Genomic DNA, 8348 nt, shown 5'->3' on the forward strand with positions numbered 1-8348 from the left:
TGCTCACTGCACGGCAGCTCATGTTACCGGCGAAGCATGTGGTACTTACTGTGGCCACCATTGGGCCCCAAGAGCAATATATTTGTTTTCTTTTTATCAATAAATAATGATTTCTACATACATTATCAAATATATATTACTGTAAAAAACAAATCACTTCAAAGTGAAATTGTGTGTTTTTGATGTTATGATGACAGAAATTATTACTAAAAATATATATAAAATATATCAGTTCCACTGAGGAGACCCCTTAGTGGTGTTGGGGCCCTAAGCAGCTGCTTAGTTTGCTTATGCATTGGGCTGGCCCTGACTGTATGCAAGCGTTTAGCTTGAAAAGCTAGCTGAAAAGTTCCTTTGTTAGTAATTCTATCACCAGGAGAAATTACAAGTTTTTTGTAGTATGTTTAATGTCTGCTAAAAAGTTATTTTTGAAAGGTATTATTAATCTGACAAGCCACATCAGGAATTATGTCCTAATTTATTGATACAGATTGTATGGCATTCACATGGACGTTTTGGCTTTATTCTTGGCACAGAAAAGGAAAAGATTTTCCAGTAACTGTGGGTGCATTAGCGCCTCCCACTCCTCCTTGTCCCCACCAACTTGCATGATAAAGTTACACCGTTGTGTGTGTGTGTGGTGGGGGGGGGGGGGGTGTATGTATGTAAGTAGGTATGTATGTAGGGGTGTGTGTGTGTGTGTATGTATGTGATTAATTGTCTTAAAAATATTGCGAGAAATGATAATATTATTTGAAGACCATTTTAATCTGCTATGTAATGATAATGACATAATGAGGCATCCTGCCAAAAATAATTAATATTACTTTATTACTTTATTTTCAAAACAACACTTAATACTGGAACTGGTAAACAAAATGAACAAAACAACCAAAAATAAAATGGACTCTCAGTCTGCGTTAACAAAAAAAAATGCTCTTGAATAAAAATTAAACACAACATAAAACCAAAGTGGAAATAAAAACTACATTCAACCAAGAGCACAGATTATGAAGTATGTATACTATATTGTCCTTGATAATTATAAGATAAGATAGATAAGATAAATCTTTATTGTCATTGTCACAAGGACAACGAAATTCAAAGGGTGCCATCAGTCGGTGCATATGCCCAAAAACAAACAATAACTGTCTCACAATTCACAACGCAAGAATCAACAAACAACTGGCAAAAAAAAAAAGTAAGAATAGCCACATTCTCACATACATCATTATGATGATTAATGGTTGTTTTTGATTGCATTTAGTTTTGTTATTGCTATCGGGTAGAAACTGTCTCTGAGACGGTTGGTTCTGGTTCTGGTTGCTCTGTATCTTCTGCCTGAAGGCAGCAGTGTGAACAGAGAAGGTCCGGGGTGAGAAGTGTCCTTTGTGATGTGTTGTGCTTTTCTTAGACAGCGGTCGCTGTGCAGGTCCTCCAGTGAGGGGAGAGGGCAGCCAATGATTTTTTGGGCTGTATTCACAACCCTTTGGGGAGCTTTCCTTTGAGCCGTAGTGCTGCTGTTATACCATATGCAGATACAGTAGGTCAGTATGCTCTCTATGGAGCACTTGTAGAAGGACACCAGCAGCTTCTCCTTGATGCTGTTCCTCCTGAGAACCCTCAGGAAGTTCAGTTATTAGATTTAGATAGAGTAGATGGACATATCCGACTACCTGATGCAGTAGTTCACTCCTCCCTTACACTAAGGAAATGAGGAAGGGAGTCAGTGAAAAGCACAGGAGTTGAGCCTTTTTTCATCCAGAGTCATCAATAGAAAGAGGAAAAGGCAGGAAGAAACGATAAAGGTGATGAATTAAAATGAGGTTGATCATTTTCATTTATCATTCGATTAATTGATTTATTGTTTATTGTGACAGGGCTTTGTATGTATATCTGTGTATGTGTGTGTGTATCTGACAACAGTTAAATAATTCCATCATAGGATTGCATTGTAAACCTGAAAACATTCAAAAATCAGCATAAAGCTTAAATCGCAATCATTGAAAAATCTTAAAAAATATCAAAATCCAAATCATTTGAAGACAGAAAACGAAAATTTTTCTTGAATTTTGTGGACTTTTGAAGATTTTATGGGGCTAAACTTTGCATAAAAGCTAAAATATTTCAAAAAGTACAGTAGTAAAATTTAGCAAAAGATATAGCACAGTTCTGCAGAAGGAGCCGAACATTTTGATAGATACATTGAAAAAAATAGTTAAAGTTTGCAGAAGTAAAGACCAAAAATCATCAACAGGATCTTAATAATGCATTCTCACTGATAGAAGAACATCAGTGAATAAAACAGGTCTGTTTAGATCCACATTCTTTACCCAGTGCATATCCGGGTCCATCTAGTAAACAGAAATATCAATATCTGATCTGATGTTTTACTGAGATCAATTTAATCATCATTCTTATAGTGATACTCCCCCTACTGGCCAGATATTGAGACCATAAGTAAAATAATACTGCTAGTGAATTACAGGAAACAAAATATTTAACCAGAATTAACATACATTTCTGCTATAACCTCTAAAATATATGTAAAGAATAAACAAATAAGGACATAGATATATTAAGTATTATACTGACATGAGACTTGAAGCACAAATATTTAAATGTGTTTTATCCTTTTCTCCATCAAACTATTTTCTTCCAGATGAAACAGACTCATTTATTTAGTTTAAGATTAATATTAACACACAAACATGAAGGCAGAAGTGAATTTCTTTTCTAGGTTGATATTTGGATTGTTCTTTAAATCTGACAGATTAATACTGAAAGAAAAAAAGTTTTAAATTAATTTCATGATTTCAGGTTCAACTCTGAGCTTCAAACATTATCCAACATGGTGGATTATCTCATGTGGATCTCATCCAGAACCAGATGGTTTATAATTGACCATCTGGTTCTGAATGAAGCTCCATCAGATTCTCCTCTCAGTCATTTCAAATCAACATGTTTGTTTCAGAATCAGATCTTTCTGCTCTTTAAACAAGGCTGGACATTATTCAGGAGGATCAATGATCAGGAACATGTTGGAGGATTGGACCGGTTCTGATGGGAATAATTTAAAACATCTGGTTGATGATCTGTTTGTGGAGTAGATTAAAAAATAATCTACTCCACAGAAGATTCTTAACATGAGTTTTTCTATCAGGATCCATCAGAGACTCAAACCAGAACCAGAGTCCAGCTGTGTGTCCATGAAGAGCAACAGGTCAAATGATAAACACATTGACTTTAAATCTCCTGGATCTCCACCATCAGAGAGGTGAGATGTTTCTAACTGCTGTAACTGTACGAACTGTTCAGTCTAAAAAGTTTTTATTTCAAATGTGTTTGTTGTGAGCTCAGCTCATTTCCCAGCATTTCTATGTTCATATGTGAAATCAGGGGCTCATCTACATACTTTCTGAGGTGTATGCAAACATGTTATCGGCGCATAGGCGCCGGAACAATGGGGACCAGAGGGCCATTGGCCCCACACTTTACAACCCTGGCCTGCCCGTCGGCTGGTCCCACCAGACATTTACACAGGCGGGCAAATCACTCGGGCAATCCGTGACTGACATGAGTCTGTGTTTATATACAGACAGAGGTACAGACTAAACCTACAGCACTGAGATCTGGACCAAATTTAAGGCTCCAGATCATAACAGTCACCCAAAGGTTTACACACATGCGGCAGCTTTGGGTCGGGTTGGGATCGTGAACCGGCCTCACATCTGAAAAAAGGCTTGAACTTTGATCAATTCTGCCTAAAAATTAAATGAGATTTCTGTATTTGTCACCATATATAGCACTGTGACAATGTTTTCTTTCTAATGGCATTGGGGTGACAAAAAATAAAAAGAACATCAGGCCATGTCCGTTTACGGGTCCGGACCAAATGCTCCCCCACACTTTGCGTAGAGCAGATCATTTTTGCTCAGGTTGAAAAATAATAGCATTATTCTTTTTTTCTTCTTTGCTCTTCCAAAAGCCAATCAGCCATCAGTAGCCATAAATATCAATTTGGAACAAACTTCCAGAAAACTGTAAAACAGCTGAAACACTGACTTCTTTTAAATCTCAACTAAAAACCCACCTGTTTAGGATTGTATTTGAAATGTAATCAATTACAAATTTATTGATGGAACCTGACTTAATGCTGTGTTTTGATTATTGATTCTATATTGCTTTGTGTTTCTGTGTTTGTAATGATGTAAAGCACTTTGAAATGCCTTGCGGCTGAAATGTGCTATACAAATAAAATTTGATTGATTCATTGATTGATTTAATTAAAACAGAAAAGAATTTTTTTTTATTTTTTATTATCTAATAAAAATGTTGTTACTATTAACAACATTTAGGAGTAATAAAAAAGTTATATTGTGTCAAAACATCTTGTAGGTAGCGAGTCTGTGTGAGTCTGTGGGGGTGAATACGCCAAAGCCTAAATGTTATTGATCAGTTTACTTTTGTAAATTTGGCAACTTGGCTCTTTTTCTGTAAGCTAAAAATGAATGAGTGGAGTTTGAATCCTCCCGTAGTTCTAAGAGCGGTCGTTTGGATCCTGCCAGAGCTTTTTACTGTGTGCACAGTTCTGGCGGTTTGCTGGTTTATGAGCTTTTTGTGTGTGTGTGTGGTTTGGTGAACTGAAGAGCTGACGGGTCACCCGGTTGGACAACTGTTTCACCGGGTGCTGGTGCATTCATACCAATGATGTAATGATGACAAAACCTTCATACAAACACAGTGTTTTAATACCGTCGATCTCTGTATTCAGCTGTTCTTAGGTCGGTTGCAGGTATTTATCCCCTTTTACATTTTTCCAGACTCCTTTTCGGAAAATGAAATAAAGTCCATTCCGCCATCTAAATGCTCTGTGTAAAGCTGCCTTCTGCATGTTCCCCACCGACAACTTATTTTCCACCAGATCACTATGACTGCAGCGCATGGTAGACCCAAAAACATTGTCCTCCAGTTAAGGGATGTTTACTGTTTACTTTGGGACAAACCCACTGAATTTATTGACACGTGCCATCATATCAATTGAACAAGTGTGCGCGCCTGACATTCAAAGTGCGTAACAGAGGTGACGAAACACCCATAGCTCCCCCACCTCAAAAATGAATCCGGCGCCACTGCTTCGGCGACTCCCCACACCACCCCCCACTATGACATAAACTTGTACAACTCATCTTTAATTAAAGTATCAATATAATAAAAGTACATATATGTGAATAAATTGCTGCCTACAGTGCAATTAAAAAAGAATGAAACAAAAGACAGGGCAATATTTCATCATTTAATATATAAGTGAGCCAAAGAGCCACTTCTGTTAGCCTGTGTCTAGAACCGCCTATGGGCTGCATGTTTTCTTTCATTCTTATAGCTTGATAGGAAGTCTTATCCAATCTGGTCACCCACATTAATACAATGGTGAAATAATATTGACCACAAAACACTATATTTATAAGAAATATCAATGATTTTTCCTACACAATCCTAATAAACGGTTTCACTTCACAATATTTATTAATTTATTTATTAATCTATTAATCTATTTGTATGATTTGTTCTTTAAATTGCCATTTATATTATTTTTCGGTCTCAGGAAATGATTGAGGGATGAAGAGACTGATGTCTGGTTCTTTAGGTTATGATGGGTATGCGGTGTTCCTCTCCAAATCCATTCTGTCTGATATCAAACAGTCCAGTGTACGCCACTGAATATCTCTGTGTTACAGGCCCTGCCTTTCCCTAGGGGGGGCGGTGGAGAGCAATGGATAGGAGCAGGAAGAGAAGAGTGGAGTGTGTTAGCTTGAGAGACTCGAGCTGTGGAGTAGTTGTTGTTGCTCACCTTGCCAAGAGGAAGAAAGTTCTACAAGCTTTCATCTGCCTCTTCCTTGTTTTGCTGCCAGCAGAGCAGGACCTATGAGCTTGTTACCAGCAAACAAGCCAAAGTAGACACCAGCCTGTTCTGGACTTACTTAGGTAACACTGGGGGCTCGCTCCGGGATCACTCTGCTAGAAAAAAAAGAAAGCAAAAGAAACGGGGTGGGGAATGGCAAGAAATGGATGAAGCAAGCTGAAAGAACTTTGTGGGAGTTCCCAAGATGGCTGTGACTGGCGCCAATGCTGCTGCCGAAGTATCAACGCACTTGGAGGGAAGGAGCCAAAGAGTAAGCTTAAACCCCTTCCTGATGGATATAGAAGAGACCCGACAGGACAATGCGGGTTTGTGTGATGAAATGGAGTAGCGTGGTGATGATCAGCGGGTGACGAGTATGGAATTAATTCCAGCCGCGAGCGAAGCTGCTGATTACGCTCTACCATGGCCGCTTACCCCGCCGCCATCAGAACATTACAACCCCTTTAACAAACTGCGGTGAGACTTTAGCCCATTTCTATCCAAGTCATGGTGGCGCTGGAAACGTAGCATCCACGCCTCATGTGACGACATGTTATATGGATAATAAGGCTGATAGCCGAGGTGTACGTGCTGTTGACAGATTTCCTCTTTCCCCGCTTACTGCACCGAACTGGGAACGCTGTGTAGCTTCATCTCTGACCAACACGGTACCACTTATTCATCAGTCAGAGGGGTTTGGCCACACACTACAAATTTGTCCACCTGCACGACTGGATTTCCCTCACATGCGCGGAGGCTCCATACATCATGTTGTAGCACCATTTGGCAGAGTAGAGAACAACCACAGATTTTGTATTTCACCCCAGCTGCAAAATACAGTCTGTGATCAGCACTCCGGTTCCTTTAATCTTGTGCATGGATTGAATGACATAGGCAGCAGTGAGTGTCAAACATGTAATGAGAAGATTCCAATACTGCGGCCAGGCCATTTTGATGGAACAGGTTCATGGAAAGGCTTCTTTTACCAGTTTGAATGCTGTGCTAAGGCTAATCACTGGACTGAAAAGACGGAAGCTGTCCAGTTAAGGTTCTGCCTCACTGGTCCGGCTGGAGCCATTGTCCATAAGAATCCCAGATCAGCTGATTGGAGCTATCGGCAGATTGTTGAGGAGGTCGAAGCTGCTTACGGACCTTGTTCGGAACATGCTGCAGCTATTGGCATCAAACTGAAGCAAAGAGTCAAGAAAACTGGAGAAGCTCTACATGTACTAAGAGATGGCATCTATGAAAAGGTCTCTGTTGTTTATGCCAACTGTACAGAGAGGGAGCAAGATCACATCAGTGTGGAGATTTTCTTTAATGCTCTAGCAGACCCTGATCTGATCCAAAAACTGTTAGGAGCGACCGTGCACCCTTGCATTGGATAATGGAATAGCCCAAAGATATGAAGCGACAAGGATGGCTGCCCGTGCGGTCACACAATTGATGCAGCCCACCACACACAACTTGACATCTCAGGGGGCCAGGTTACCAATGGTGCATGAGGGCTGCGACCTGTCCCAGTGGGAGCCATCCGAGAAACATCGACAGCAATCCATCTCAAGTAAGAACAAACAATTAAGAATGCGTACCCACTGCCTCTGATTCAAGAGTCTCTGGACACCCTCTCCACTGTGAAGTTCTTCATCACACTCAACCTAACATCTGGATACTGGCAAGTGGAAATGACACCTCAGGCAAGAAGAACCGCTGCATTCTGCACACGTAAAGGGCTTTTTGAATGGAACGTGATGCCTTTTGGACTGTGTAATGCTCCAGCCACTTTCCAAAGGCTCATGGACCGTGTCCTGACAGGGTTGCAATGGGAGACCTGTTTGGTCTATCTCGATGACATTATAGTTCTAGGACAAAACACTGGTCAGATGTTGGAATGACTGGAGCATGTGTTCACCAGGCTGCGTGCAGCTAAGCTCAAGCTCAAACCCTCCAAATGCTGCCTGTTTTGGGATCAAGTAATTTTTCTAGGCCACAAAGTTTCGGCTGAATTTGTTGCCACAGACCCCCAGAAGATTCAGCAGATACAGGAGTGGCCCATGCCTCAAAACGTGGGGGAGGTGCGGCAGTTTATGGGGCTGGTTTCATATTATCGCAGTTATGTGGAAAATTTTGCCACCATTGCCAAGCCACTCCACGAGCTCACCAAAAAGTATGCACGTTTTACTGGACAACTCAATGCCAGGAGGCTTTTGAAGAACTCAGACGACGCCTAACATCAGTGCCTGTCCTCGGCTACCCTCTGGATAGCGGTGAGTTGCTCCTTGATGGTGATGCCAGTGACTGTGGTATTGGTGCTGCTCTCTCTCAAATACAGGAGGGGGAGGAGAGAGTCCTGGCATATGGCAGCAGATATCTGTCGGCTACCAAGAAGAACTACTGCACCACCAGACAGGAACTCTTAGCTGTGGTGTTCACCTCACACTTCAGA

This window comes from Xiphophorus couchianus, chromosome 8 (assembly GCF_001444195.1).
Source record: "Xiphophorus couchianus chromosome 8, X_couchianus-1.0, whole genome shotgun sequence".
NCBI lineage: Eukaryota > Metazoa > Chordata > Actinopteri > Cyprinodontiformes > Poeciliidae > Xiphophorus > Xiphophorus couchianus.